Source organism: Asparagus officinalis, chromosome 4, assembly GCF_001876935.1.
Source record: "Asparagus officinalis chromosome 4, Aspof.V1, whole genome shotgun sequence".
Classification (NCBI taxonomy): domain Eukaryota; kingdom Viridiplantae; phylum Streptophyta; class Magnoliopsida; order Asparagales; family Asparagaceae; genus Asparagus; species Asparagus officinalis.
Genome location: NC_033797.1, coordinates 103,676,356 through 103,692,726, shown reverse-complemented (window position 1 = coordinate 103,692,726; position 16,371 = coordinate 103,676,356). Strand labels below are relative to the sequence as shown.

Here is a 16,371-nt window from a genome sequence, read left to right as displayed (position 1 = left end):
TGAAAATTTCACTCAGTTTTTCTCTTCAAAAATGATCTTAAGAAGTCAAGAAAAACTCAAGTTTATAGAAAGGAATTCTCATATAAAATTTCAGAACTTAACACCTATTTATAGGTATAATTTTAGTTCAAAAATATTCAAAAATAACTGCCAAAAACGTTCACAAAACGTTCATATTTATTTGAAAAATATGGCTGTTGGAAGCACTGTCTGGTCGACCAGATTGAGGCCTGGTCAACCAGAAAGGCTTTCTAGAAAATTTCCTGGTCGAATCTGGAGCCTCTGGTCGACCAGGTCCATATCTGGTCGACCAGACAGAGAAATTTCTGAATCTCTGTATCTGGTTATTATATCTGGTCGACCAGACATTTCTTTGGTCGGCCAGAAACTATGTTATACATATTTTCAATAGTTTAAAATGTTATTCATTCGTTGATTAGACTTAGGATTATACTTAGAATATTTTCTATGATCTTCTAAGTGAGTAGTGTGTGTTGTGTGTGTGATCAAGGCTTGTACAAAGATTCTAAAAGAAAAGACAAAATTACATCACTCTTGTAAAGTATATTTTCTTCTTGAAGCGCGAAGTGACTTGATTAACTTCATCTTTTGATCTTTGAAATCTTGTCTTTGAAATAGCCTTAATAACTTGATTGTTGCTTTGAGATGTATATCTTGAATCTGCAGTAAAATATGTTAGATAAACAATGATTTGTTATCATCAAAATACAAGAGATATTGTAACATCAACCATGTTCCCAACAATCTCCCCCTTTTTGATGATGACAAATAATATTAAAAAACTTTAATAACATACTTACTTCCCCTGCAACAATGCATACATGTTAATTTAACACACAAAAAATAGCACTTATTAGTAATCCTAATATTGTATAACAATACATACATGTCAATATTTCAATATTGCAATAGTTGTCAATATTTCAATATTCTAATATATCTCCCCCTTTGTCATTAACAAAAAGGAGAATAGAAAGGGAGATAATAAATAATGAAACAATTAATATAAAACTTCTGGTTCAACCCTAGTATTTTGTTTATATAAATATTTTTCTTTCTAAAACCGTTGAACAATAAAATTGTCATGTCATTTTCAAACACTATTTTATAGTTTTTATCGCATAATTGACTTATATTAAGCAAATTATACTTTAAACCATCAACTAATAACACACTATTAATAAGAGTTTTAAAGTTTATACCAACCGTTCCAATTCCTACCACTTGACCCTTGTTGTTGTCACCGAAGGTAACAGTTCCTCCATCTTTAAATTGTATGGAAGAAAATAAGTCCTTGTTCCCGGTCATGTGCTTGGAACAACCACTATCTAAAATCCATAACAGTTCCTCCATCTTTAAATTGTATGGAAGAAAATAAGTCCTTGTTCCCGGTCATGTGCTTGGAACAGCCACTATCTAAAATCCATGTTTCCCTTTTATTAGGTACCTGCAAAATAAAAGAAATATGTTTTGGTACCCTTTAACTTTTGGGTCCATGAGATTAGCATTTAGGAAACCAAACCCAATAAGAATTTGGTTTACCTACATTGTATGAAAGATAGTTTTTAGAATCACAAATATCCTTTTTGTAATTTGATAAGTATATCTTTCTATCACTTAAACATGCATTTTTAGGAACCCAAATGTAGTTGGATTTTAAAATATTCTTACATGCAACTTTCTTCATATGCATTTTTCTATCATTATGTGAAAATACCTTAGAACTAGCATGCATAGATGTATCACTATGTGCATGATAATTACTTTTCACAAATTTAGAATATAAATAAGCATAATTTTTCTTTTGCATAGAAGAGTATGTTTTCTCATTACTGGAGTTAGAAACATATCCTAATCCTTGTTTACTCTTAGCAGGTAATTGATAAGAAAGTAGATTATCTAGATTCTCTTTTCCTTTGTTAAATTTACCTACATTCATTAATATAGTTTCATATTTGGTTTTAAGACTTTTAACATTATCATCCAAATTTGAAATACGAACTTTAAAGAAATCACATTCTTTTTTAAGAAGTTGATTGTGACTAGATAACTTGTAATTTTCAGAAAATAACTCTTTATTCTTCTCTTTAAGATCTTCTATTTGTGAAGCATAAGGAGAGACTAAAGTGTTATTCAAATTTTCATTTTCATTTTTTAATATTTTAAAAGAAGAATTTAGTTGCTTGTATTTCAAAAATAATTCGTTAAATGCGTCAAGTAACTCATCATGATTACTTACTTGATCATCATCAGATTCATTTGCCATAAAGCACATATTCGCTTGATGATCTTCTTTTTCCTCTTCTTCATCTGAAGATGACTGGTCACTATCATCCCATGTTATCGACAAAGCCTTCTTCTTTTTGTTCTTCACTTGTTCATTCTTGTTCTTTGTGAACCCGTTGAAATTGTTAGAAGACTTCGACTTTAACTTTTGTTGTAGGGGACAATCTTTCTTGTAGTGTCCTGGCTTATTACAACCAAAACAAGTGACTTTGTTAGTATCTTTGAATTTACTAGAAGAGAACTTACCTTTCTTCAAGAATTTTCTGAATTTGCGTGTGATTATTTCAAACTCTTCTTCGTCATCGGAATCCTCATCATCAGTAGATGCTTGGAAAGCAAGAACCTTCTTGTTCTTATCTTCATTATCCTTTTTCCGATCTTCAAGTTGCACCTCGTATGCCATCAAATTCCCTATCAAATTTTCTACTGTTAATGTGGATAGGTCGTTGGCTTCCTCTATTGCGGTAGTCTTCTTTTCCCAATCCGAAGTAAGAGCCCGGAGGATTTTCCTAACCATCTCCACTTGTGTGTAGACCTTTCCTAACGCAATTAGGGAGTTGATGATGTCGGTGAACCTTGTGAACATTTCACCAATTGTCTCGTTGTCTTTCATCTTGAACATTTCAAACCTGTGCACTAAAACAGAAATTTTTGAGTCTTTAACCTTAGAAGTTCCTTCGTGGGTTACCTCAAGTATGTGCCAGATTTGATGTGCAGTGTTGGAAGTAGACACACGGTTGAATTCATTCTTATCCATTGCGCAAAACAATGCATTCATTGCCTTGGCGTCAAGATTCGCATTTGTCCTTTCCACCAATGTCCATTCAGAATATGGAGTAGTAGGCTTGTTGTAATCAGACTCCACTATGTTCCAGAGATCGAATCCTATCGATTGAAGGTAGATCTTCATCCTACACTTCCAGTAGTTGTAGTTGGAACCATCGAAAAGTGGTGGTCTTTGAGTAGAATGTCCTTCCTTGAACTGTGATGTAGATGGTGTAGCCATTGTTATCCTTGATCAACCCGCTCTGATACCAAATGAAGGATTGCTGCAATGGCACTCAAACACAATGTGTAGACAATCACAGAAAATTGCATACGCAAACACAAGGATTTATACTGGTTCGGTCCTCCAGACCTACATCCAGTCCCCAAGCCTCGCTTGAGATTTCTACACTATTTCCACTTGCAAAACCGCAAGCACTTGCAACCCGCAAGCAAACCGTACAACCTTGACAATCTTCAATTGCCAATGCCACAACAATCTCTTCTTTCAAGAGATTATCAAACTGAAACAAAATGGTACAACTCTTTCTCTTCCTATAAGCCTTGATGTGTAGATGTGAGTGACTTACAATAGGCTATAGGGATGGTTTTTGTTCTAGAGTAATGGAACTTTTATCAAGAACAAAACTGAAAATTTCACTCAGTTTTTCTCTTCAGAAATGATCTTAAGAAGTCAAGAAAAACTCAAGTTTATAGAAAGGAATTCTCATATAAAATTTCAGAACTTAACACCTATTTATAGGTATAATTTTAGTTCAAAAATATTCAAAAATAACTGCCAAAAACGTTCACAAAACGTTCATATTCATTTGAAAAATATAGCTGTTAGAATGGCTGTCTGGTCGACCAGATTGAGGCCTGGTCGACCAGAAAGGCTTTCTGGAAAATTTCCTGGTCGAATCTGGAGCCTCTGGTCGACCAGGTCCATATCTGGTCGACCAGACAGAGAAATTTCAGAACCTCTGTATCTGGCAGCTTTGAAATAGCCTTGATAATTTGATTGTTGCTTTGAGATGTATATCTTGAATCTGCAGTAAAATATGTTAGATAAATAATGATTTGTTATCATCAAAATACAAGAGATATTGTAACATCAACCATGTTCCCAACAACTCCTCTCGGTGTACAAGTGTATTACAAAGTGAACTACACAATTAAGGCTTAAAACAAATGATTGCTCTCTAAACAAGATGAGAACTCAATTAGGCTCAACTCAATGTTACTATCTCTCACAACCCCAAATATATTATGAATGCAAATACAATAAGCTCAAGTGGGTGTGTGTAACAATGAGATTAATCAAATCTAAACTCAATATAAAACTAGCTTTAATAAGATGATAATCAAACAAATAAATATAAAGCTAGAAAAGAGTTTAGAAAACTTCTCAATAGATGACAAGAGATGGAGGGAGAATAGTTGATTGCTCAAACTGACAAGAGATGGAGGGAGAATAGTTGATTGCTCAAACTCTAATAGATGATCTCCTCAAGCTCTTGTGGTATTGAATTCACAAACTCAAATCCCCAATTTCTTAATAGCTTTTTAAACAAACACTAAACAAAACTTAAACCCTTGTTAAAAACTTTGTTAAAACATTCTCTTGGATTAGATTGAAGAGATGAAGGCAATGGGGTATTTATACCTACTCAAAACTTCAGCAAAAACCCCAAGGAAAAGACCAAAAACCCATAAACAAACAAATCAGAAAACTAACCGTTACTATGCAACGACTTTCTGATAAGTCGACTTATGAGTCGACTCATGAGTCGACTAATGAGTCGACTTATATGAGTCAACTCAGCAGATAAAAAATGGCAATTCTGCTATACTTCGTAAGTCAACTTATAAGTCGACTTATGAGTCGACTGAACATGTACAGATCAGATTTGCACAGGAAAACTAAACTTTAAACTGGGTTTAAAAATATCAAATAAATTTTAAAAATATAAAACTTTAGAAAATGATTGTAGGCATGATAATACACATTCTACAAAAACCGGTTTTCTAAAAGGACTTCCCAAATGTAAAATATCATTATTTTGCAAAATAGTCCAAAACATGAAAATGTAAACACATGAGTTTTGACATTTTAGCTTAATCATGTTTTGAAACATTACAAAATGAATATGTAGACGTAATAGAAGATGTATATGATTATTGTTAAGTCCAAATACCAAGAAAGCAATATTTTCACAAAAATACTTGTTTTGCAAACTTTCAAAACAACAAACATGATTTCATTGAACTAATTAAAATTGATATTGATAAAATCATATGTAAGCATAAAAACATAAAACAAAAATGTATTTTCCAATTATATTCAATTGTTTCATATTTAAACTTGAAAAACCAAAATAATAATTATGAAAGATGTAATTTCATATTTATATAAACTTAGAAACAAAAACATGTATGTATACATATACCTATATATACCAAAACTAAATTGTGTATATATATATAACTATGTATATATATATATATATGAAAAACAAAACTTGTGTTGTATATATATATAACTATATATATACAGGGAAACCAATATAATGTGTGTGTATATATGATTGAGCTTAAAGTACCAACATACATAATATAAACCTAAAATAATGTTACCCAAGCTTGATCTTGATCTTCATTATAGCTCAACTTGGTAAACTTGGATGAAGCTTGTAATTGGATCTTTAACTTGAATTGTATAGGCTTCAACCACAATTCCACCAACCTCCATTGGATATGTTCGTTGAAACGTAATTCCATCCATCCTCCAACATATTGTTTGCCTAGAATAAATATAAAACACAAACACTAGACAAACAATATTAGATGTAAATTATTTATAAATCATCATCAAAACAAGAAGGCCAACATAAACCACATAGACTTAACATATTATCGGTGTAAGTTAACAAACATTAAGCAACATTCACATATTAATTGTTAAGTTTAACATGTGACTATCGCAATCAAAAGACATTAAAAAATATTGTAACAATAAAGCTCAAATTTTTACCATCATAGCTGATCATACGACTCCTCTATACCCCCCTACAGCTTCTCTTGTACTCTCTCTTTACCCCACCATATCTTACTGTAATAAATTCTAAGGCCGTAGTTTGTGAGGAACTCCTTTTGCACATCAACAGAGCAGATTTCTGGACGGATATTTAGGAGTGGTTGTAACTGTGTTGTAATGAATTTACGGGATGCCCTTGAACGACCTGCACTTTGCCCGTGCTGTCCACAAGTGTGTTCATTCACAAACTTCTTGATCAAAAGTCTGTTTTCATTCTTAACAGGAGAAACAAACAACATCTATGGGCACTCGTAAGTTTCTTTATATCGGCAATAAACACAGATATGTTTTGGTTCGTTCTTTTTAAATTCATAATCAAACATTTTGGCCATAGAATAGTATATCAAAGCCAATCTTAATTTATCAGCACTTTCAAAATTTTGACCCTCTTCAGTTAATGCAGTGTACCACCAAGCAAGAATCATTACTGTGTTGTTAATAATGTCATCGGATCGCATTATATTGTCACTACTAGGATTATCATTGGGAATACTTTCTGAACTATAACTTGCGATAGGAGTGCTATCAATAAACTGTTGCTTCAATGTAGTCATAATGTTGTACAAATATAAATATTTTTTCTTAAAATAACGATGACAGCTAATAGTTAACTTCTGCATCTTTAAAAGTAACACATATACTGTAAAGCTTAACAACCGCGTAAAATAGTTAACATATATCAGTCATATATAACATTTAACCTAAAACAGTTCTCTATACTAGTCACTTCACATTTTAATCACACAATTCATAACTTTTCAAAAATTTAAAGATAACCTACATTTCAGGAGGTTCCTTCTGAGTGTTCTGACATTTGGAAATATCTACATCTATAGTAGCTCGGATATGGATCTCCAGACACCCAATATTATAGTTGTGCTCCACTATACACTTCAAATCATCCCCATTCTCAATCTCAAAACTGAGATCAGGGTTCCTTTTAGATTTATACACCATTGATAACACGTCATATGGAACCTTCAACCTCTCAGCCACGTCAAACTTGAATTCAAAAAAAGAGGTTGAACACGTTACCCTTGAGAACACTCCTTTCTCACCCAAGGACACCATGCAAATCAGATGTTTCTTTGCTATAAATAAAAGGGATTTAAGAGAAGCAATGAAGAGAACGTTAGGACAAGAGGGGGGTTGAAGATTATAAACCCTAAGTTCATAAATGTGCCCTTTCCACCATAAATGAGCTCTATTCACACAAGAATGAGAGTTAAGAGGAGATATAATTAAGGGAAACCCCTAAACTCCCCCCCCCCCCTCCAAAAGCTATCAAGTCTCCTTAATTGCAAACCGCAATCAATCTCCAGCTCTGTATCTAGATTTTGTGGCTGGGAGAGAAAGAGCAAAGTGTACTTTCGGGTGTGTGGGTCAAATACGGCTACAAAGAGCTTTATTAGGGATTGGTCACGTTCTTTCGATCTTAAGGGCTTTAGCATATGTGTCAAACTATTTGGGGCTGGGCCACATCAACGCACACGTTTTAGGGGACTTGAAGTAATTTTTCCATAACAAAACACTAACTATTCAAATGCATAAGCTATGTTTAAAAATAGAGATTTCTTATTTACAAATGCTTTTCGAAAGGGTTTTTTCGATATTAGATCCCCTATCAATATTTTGAATTAGGCCCCCAAATCTTCATATTTTTAAACTAGTCCCATAACATTTTGGTATTTTGACTTAGTCCCCCAAATCTTCAAATTTTGAAATGAAACCCCTTATTATTTAAGTGTTTTCAAACTAGTCCCTTCAGTTAGCACCAGATCAAAAGATTTAGGAACTAATTTCTACATACTTAACACATTTGGGGGACTAATTTCAAAATATAAAGATTTAGGTGTACTTATTTAAAAGGAGCTAATTCAAAGTTTTGAAGATTTGGGGACTAAGATATAAAATACCCTCTTAGAAATGGATGGGTTTAAAACTAAGTCCGGATAAAATATTGGGTCGGACTGAAAAAACGGTAAAGCGATAATGCCCTCGTCAAAATCCTACACTCGTTCCACCCCACAGCAATAGTCGCTGCCTCCGCTCCTCAATCGTTTTCCGTTTCGCGCCTTAAAATCTACCCCATCAATTACGAAACCCTAACCAATCGCGTCAAAATCCCCTCTATTTTTTCTAATGGAATACAGACATAGCGGGTTCGGGTACGCGGATCTGATATCGTCTCCCCTGATTTTTCCCGGATGCGATGAGGAGTCGGACGGCGACCGGCGGAGGGAGGGACACGTGTCGGTCGTGGAGGTGCTGGTGGCAGCGCTGAGGAGGTCGCTGGTGATGTGTAGCGTTGGGGCGGGGGAGGAGAGGGGCTGCTCGGCGATGGAGATTGGGAGGCCGACGGAGGTGAGGCACGTNTGATGAGCTGGAGCCTGAGTTGCCGAGACGAGTTCCCAGTGCCAGGTTGGATTTTATTTTTTCTATTATTATTTTTTATCTTCAACTCAATATTTTTTAATTACTTTTGGAATTATTTTTAAACTCATATTAGGTGTTTCATCGCTTTATTAATTTTAGCATTTAAACTAATATTCTATCAGTTTTAACAACTATATATGACACTTTAGATCGAATTCTGTAGCGGTTTACCTTGCTCTACAGCAGATTAATGCACATATTGGGTTTAAAGATTAATCATCTTGTATATTTTGGGCGTATGAATAATTTTGGATAAGTTAGGATAACAGAATGGGAACCTGTTTTAACTATTGAATCAAGATTAAATTTTTCTGACGGATGTTGGACTGTGATTTCCCTGAATTTTATAGAGTATCCTGGATTTTTCTTTTCCTTTTTTTTTTTGCTTTTTATGATTGATTGTTTTTGTCGGCACCATTTGGTAAAGGTCTAAGGAAGAGAGATTAAGGAGAAGGATTAATGTAGTTAGCTCATTCAGTAACCTGAAGAACTAAATTATTAACCCATTAAATAAGTTTTATTTTAGCCATTGTGATCATTTTTAGTGTTTGGGAAGAATGATGATCTTGACTATTTTCTTTATAAATAGAGGGGATAACTCTTAATCCTTCTAGGTAGGATGTATTAGTAAACCCCTTATTCTGAGAGGTAAACTCATTTTAATTACTCTAGAGGGGCTAGCTTAACCCTTTTGTATTTTTGTAGCGTTTGACAAATTATGGATGGTTAAGTCTCCTTAACCTCTCGCTTAACCCGTTGCCAAACAGCACATAAATGTTTTATCTCCATATTTAGTTTGGTTCAAATTCTCTATATGTTTGATTGTAGAGAAATCCTAAAATTAGTAGTTGATCAATAGGTAGAGAATCCCGACCCTAAGTCAAGAAAAATGATTTAAGGACTCAAAATATGGGACCAAGGGAGGGGACACCTCACCTGTCCCCTCCCTTGGTCCCATATTTTGGGTCGCCGTAGCAGCACTCCTAAATCAATAATATTGATTCATTTAGTGGGTCCCACAATTAACTATTTTTAATATATATTTACGTAAACAATAGGGCGAACTACGATAAGGTAAACCTCCAAAAGCTTTCATCATTCTGCAAAAAACCCCTTGTAGATTCTAAAATCACTCTAAATCCCTAATAACTATTGAAATTGCAAAAACCCCCTAATAAGTTTCTATATGTTGCAGATAAGAAATAACCCTCATGACAACATGTCGTCACATTTAGGACCTAAACATGTGTCTAATAAAAAATGTGGACTAATACCATCATGTAGGTTATTTGCAAAACGTGGAAACAAATTGGGGGTTATCTGTAATTCCAATAGTTATTGGGGGCTTAGTGTGATTTAAGAAGTTATTGGGGGTTTATTGCAAAACGCACAAAGTTGTAGGGAGTTTAATGTAATTTAACTTTAAAGTTGTAGGGGGTTTTATGTAATTTAACTTAAACAATATTTTCATAGGATGCATAGTGTAACGAGATATTGTTGGTGTAAATAACTAAATTGTCAAACTTCTCTACAACCAAGGATGTAGATGATTTCTAGAAGTTTACTTTTGTACCAAGTTTAGTTCACTATAAATAAGGTAGATAATTATAGCAGTTTAAGATTAAAAACACTATCAAAACCAGATTTTGGTCGCAATATTATTTATTGGGTCGCGTTGTAATTTTTTTGACTAAAATTTCCCTTTCCGTTGTTGAAAGACATTATACTATATTGTTTATATTAATTAGTATGCTCTGCGTTTAAGGTAACTTTAATTTTGAGCTAGTTTTACAGATTCAACTGCATAGAATTTATAATTTCCCTTTGGGGGACAGAAAGACCGTTCATTTAAACAGATTCAATGATGCGAAACGGGGAAGGGGTCTATCAGAATCAGCGATCTAAATCGAACAACGCACCGTTTCGTCAAAAATTATGATCTTCGACAGGAAATTAATTCAAAACGACTAATGTGACAGATGGATTTTAACAAGACTTGTAACGATAATCATGACTAATTCTAATCTCAAATAATTTAATCGCAGTATTCATTATCATTGCACAAGTTCTAAGATCAATATCAGAATTGTCACAGTCACATGTTCAGTTCCTCTCAACTCACAATTATAATCTAAGCAGTGAATACATGATAAGAGTGTGTTTTGATTTTAGGCATTTGTATTTAATTTTTTATTTAAAAGGGTAAAAAGGTATTTGTAACACTTTGGAAATCATCATACCTAACAGAACTCATTTCCCGCAAAACCAATCCACTCATTTCATCTGCATCCCCTTTCCTTCCCGAATCAAATCCATACAAATAATTCCTCCTCTTCTAATTTTTCACTTTTTTTTATTTCAATCAAGCAATGATTTCGCTACTTAGATTGATGGCTAAACAATAGTCAAGTCACACGAAGCAGTGATTTCATAGAGGAAAAACTTAGAATGAACGAAATCAAAAATAACAAAAATTCATATCAAAATCAATCAGCCTTTCCAATTAATCAATGAGTAGGAAGATCCACGTACTCTCAAAAAATCAACTGATTTTATGAAGAAAAAATTAAAAAGAAAAGAAAGTGATTATATCTTTGATTTAAAGGAGAAGATGATTTAAAAACAGAAAAACAGATTATTAGACTATTGACATAATGGTGAAAATAACAAGTAATTAAAGATCAGCTAAATTGACAATGTCACTAAGGAGGAATTAAAGAGAAAAGGGGGTACTATTCTTACTGGCCATGATTTTTTTAGGCTTAAATGTCAGGCATCAATTTTCAGGATATTTACAAAAGTGATAGTAGAAAGAGTAATATTTTTCAGTCGACATTAGAATGATTGTGAGAGCGAAATGATTCGGAATTATTTACATTGATGCCTAATCATAAATTTTGTTTCTCTCCTAAATTGTATTTCCTAAAATAACTTTTTTACCTAATTCAAATTATAGTTATTTATAATTTTGGGTGTGGAACACCTCCTAACCGTCAAATCTATCTATCTAGAAATGTGAGAGCTATTTTTAAGGAATTTATTTACAGATATGCCACCGGTGCCCCCAACAAATTATCATGGAGCACCGAAGCTGTAGGCATATTTTTTTGGTTGAAGGTGAAAGAACATGAGTCAGAGAAATGTATAGAAAGGGAGTGTGTTTTGATTTTAGGCGATAATCTTCATTTGTTTATTCATTCAACTTCTGTTCTGAAGCCTAGTAAATGTCCCTGCGAATATTGTAATTGATTGTTCTTCAGCTTATTCTTAATTAGAAGTATGACTTTCCTGTTACAAGACTTGCTTTATTATGTTTTCAGACTATTGATTCCATTCACCGGGGTTGAAGAAAGTTGTTTAATAGCTTTATATTTGATCTAACTTGTAGGAGGATGTTCTTGGTTGAAAGCCTGCCATGGAAATTTCTTTGGGTCACATGAACTCTTTGTTTGGACAATTCGACTAATCCACAGTTAGGTGACTGCTTGTTGTTTAGGTTTAAGATTTAGTTTGTAGAATATTGCTATTGGGTTTGGTATTTAATCGGATATATACCAAGAAGCAGTGGCCTTAAGTATAGACAGGAAGAGTAGAAAGAACCATATGTTGTTTTTTGCACTAAATTTTTTGGGTAGATGTATATACGCCTGTGTTCGTTATTAGTTGAAGGTTGTTACTTCGATGCTTTCAGATTCTCACAACTCGCATTCCTACAATAACCATTAATTCTTAACAACAACCAAGCCTTTATCCAAATGTTTGGGGTCGGCTGCATGAATCCTATTTTTCCATTCCATTTTGTTATGGGTTATCTCTTCCGTTAACTTAGTCTTGATTCACATCCTTCTTAATTGTTCCTAACCAAGTTATTCTAGGTCTACCTCTAGATCTTCTAGCCCCATTAACTCTAATATTATCGCTTTTCCTAATCGGTGCACTACGAGATCTCCGTGGTTCATGACCAAATCATCTTAATCTATTCTCTCTCATTTTATTCTCAATAGGGCCAACATCTAATTTACTACGGATGCACTCATTTCTTATTCTATTTTTTAATGTATACCCACAAGACCATCGCAACATTCTCATTTCTGCTAAACTCATTTTTAAAACATGTTGTTTTATAATTGCCCAACACTCTGACCCATAAAGCATAGTAGATCTCTGTCAAGCTGGGAATTTTTCTTGCTGTAGTTAATAGGTTTTGGCTGCCTTACAATCTTTTGAACCCTGCAAATAGACAATTTTGTCTTCCTTCTGAAGTAAAGTTGTTAGCTTTGTCAATTCTTTAATTTCCAGACATGGTTTCTTGTGTTAGAAGCCTGATTCCAGTCTTTTCTCTGCAGTGCAAGTGTATTTGGTGTTTCTGCTGAATCTATGCAATGCTCATATGATAATAGAGGGAACAGTGTGCCCACTATCTTGCTGTCTATGCAAAAGAACCTGTATTCGCAAGGAGGTCTTCAGGTATGTTAGAAATTTAACTGAATATTGATGCTCATCATTTTACATATATTTTAATTGAACTGGGGATTGGCCCTTCTATTTTTTGAAGGCCGAAGGAGTATTTAGAATTAATGCAGAGAATAGCCAAGAAGCCTGTGTCAGAGAGCAATTAAGCACAGGAGTTGTACCAGAAGGAATTGATTCACATTGTCTAGCTGGTTTGATTAAGGTAAGCAGCAGATCTGTGCTCTGTATGGATATTCGAGTTCCTCTCCCATCTCACTACTATATAGATTCCAAAATAGTTATCTTAGCATACAGCAACAAGATCAACAAAACCTTTTTCTCAAATTTATGGGATCGATTACATGAATCCTATTCTTCCATTGAGTTTTGTTAAGGCCTACTTACTCCATTAAGTCAATCCCTCAATTCATTCTTAATTGCTTCCAACAAAGTTTGTTTACACCTACCTTTCATCCTTGCTTCATTAATACCAATCTTATTGTTTCTCCTAACTGGCCAGTGTATTTTGTGGTCTCCCTTGCAGATAGCCAGATAATCATTTGAAGCACTTTAAAATATGTATCCTCGCATGAGTTGGTTTAAATTTTTATTCTGATCTAATCATAACTTCATATCTGCTCTTTCTGCAACTTCCTTTATGTGCTACTACTCCCATGCAATTATCAAAACAAGGCACATATATCCCACTTGTATAATATTCGATTGCACACCACTGTACCTATTCTTTTAGTATTTACAGAACCTGAGATTAATGGAATACTTTAGATCTTTATCAAGCATGATTAGCCAAAGTTTAATCAAGTATTATGGACACAAATCAGTGGTAAACCCTTTCAGCAGTTTGACTTGCTTTCATACTAATGATATCTATTCTGCCTGTATTTTTGACCTAGCCAATGAAATCCAAAGTGATGGATTTACAAGTTTATCCAAAGTGATGGATTTACAAGTTTACTGTTTGCTTATATAGATTTGTATTCTGATTATTGTCATAAAACAGATTTTCTTTCTGTCATGCTCTCCTTAATGGATTGAGGGGTGTGTTGGAATTAATATCTTATTTAATGTTTGTGAGGATACTTGATCCGACTGACAAAAAGAAATATACCACTAAACTAGTGTAGTAGTGTGAATCATTGGTCCAACTGTCTGACTGTAAACATGTGCGAAGAATGTCATTTGAGGTCCAGGTAAACAACCTGCTCATGTTTCTGTTTAAGAGTCTCAATCATGAAGGATTGAAGGGTATACGCATGTTAGTGCTCCTGAAATGACTCTGAAGTGATTATGCATATTTATCATGATTACAGCTAATTGTTACTCTCTGCCTTCTATCAAATCTGAATATTACACATCAAATAGCCTGAGATTTAGTGAGTTCGTCTTATATCTACAATTTGATTCAATAGGCATGGTTTCGAGAACTACCTTCAGGCGTATTAGATACACTCACACCGGCCCAAGTTATGCACTGTAACACTGAAGAAGACTGCTCTCAACTTGTAAAGTCGCTTCCACCAACCGAAGCAGCACTTCTTGACTGGGCCATTAATCTTATGGCCGATGTGGTGGAAAATGAATGTTACAACAAGATGAATGCTCGAAACATCGCTATGGTTTTTGCACCTAACATGACTCAAGTTAGATATCAATCCTCTACCTTCTTTTGTTGAACAAGGAAGTCATACACAAACTAATTCTGTATATTTCTTTTTATGTTGGTCCAGATGGCGGATCCATTTACTGCATTGATCCATGCCACTCAGGTGATGAACTTCCTCAAGACATTAATTGTGATGACACTCCGAGAAAGAGAAGCCGCAGCTGCAAAATCCATGTCGTGCCCCTGTTTTGAATCTCCAACAGACAATGCGCCCAGTGCCTCGGAAGTTGCAGATAGATCTTATGTAGATTCAAGAGATGAAGAACCACCAAACTTGTCTGCCCTCGATAGTGCTGCTTTTAGCAAGTTCTTGTTTGGCAATAGACAAGCTCCAGACTGTGGTTATGAAGAGAGTTTCCATAGTTTTGAGAGGAAGAGCGAGGTCGATGAAAGTGAGTTCATTTCTGGGAGAAGCTCACCATTAGCTCTAATCTAGATTTTCAGAAGGAAAGGTCTGAAAGTGGAGATCCAGAAAGCTTGTTGGGTAGGTTCAGCTTTCGGGGAGAAATCAGAAAGCTTTATCGCCATCCAGTATTTAAGGTGAACAAGTCAACAAGGAAAGCCAGTGAGGTTGTCATTATATGTTTTGGTGAAGAAGCATGAAAAGCTTGCACAGACATTGTCATTGTCCATTTCTCTGCATTATGACTAACTGGGGACTTTGAAGATTGTACAATATGATGTTCGATATCTAGAGACTTGCAGAGTTAATGGTACTTAGACATTACAGTTATGTTTCTAGTATTGTTTATACTTGATATGTGATTTGAGATTATAAATCAGTGTACCATCCTCATTTGAAGTCAAGGGGCAAGTGATTTGTGATTGCAATTGATTTGTTTCCTGTCCGTAACATTTGTAAAGGAATTAATAATCTGATCCAATATAGTAGTGAAAGAGGCCATGTGATCAGTTGTAATTGAACATTTGAGAGCTTGAATGATTCAGTCTACACAAATGAATATCAGTTTCTGTTGTCTTTAGAGAACCTTTCAGATGAAGCAGTAAATACTGGGCGATTTTGCCTTCATGCTAATGTAGTTGGATGACATATTCAGAAATGTAATGGAGCGTCTCGGTTGAGAAAGAAGTTCATTTTGTTTGATAATACTGGTTGTCTTATTATTTGGGTAATTCAGAAGAATCCCGAAAATAACCAATAGAATTAGAAAAGTTGTCTATATTCACTAGCTCATCAATAAAATTTACATTTTTACTTAATAAATCCTTGAATATAGATAAGTGGATCAAATTTTACATTCTTTTAGTTCAATTAGTCTTTTGTTTACTTTTTTAGTTGTACGAGTAACAACTAATTAGAGCATAAAATTATATCACTCAATTCTTCTGACAAGTTCTAAATTTTGAATAGCTCAAGAGATTTTATAAATAAAATCGGTAAAGAGGACAAATTAAGATGCTAAGCACATAACACTTGGGCAGTTCTTAGGTCCAGAGAAAAATTACGGTGTAAATGAAGATTTATTAACCTATAACAGCAAAAAGAGCGCCAAATGGATCTAGGACCCGTCATTGTATAACCCTTTTTTCTGTATAATTGTGAAGAGAGTACCATGGAGGAAAGAAATGAAACAAAAGAACAAAAACAACGCAATTTTCATTTCAAGGG

The 16,371-nt window shown here is 34.2% G+C and overlaps 1 pseudogene; it reads left to right on the top strand.

Annotated features, from left to right (window-relative positions):
- LOC109837921 lies at positions 8,163-15,665 on the top strand (annotated as a pseudogene).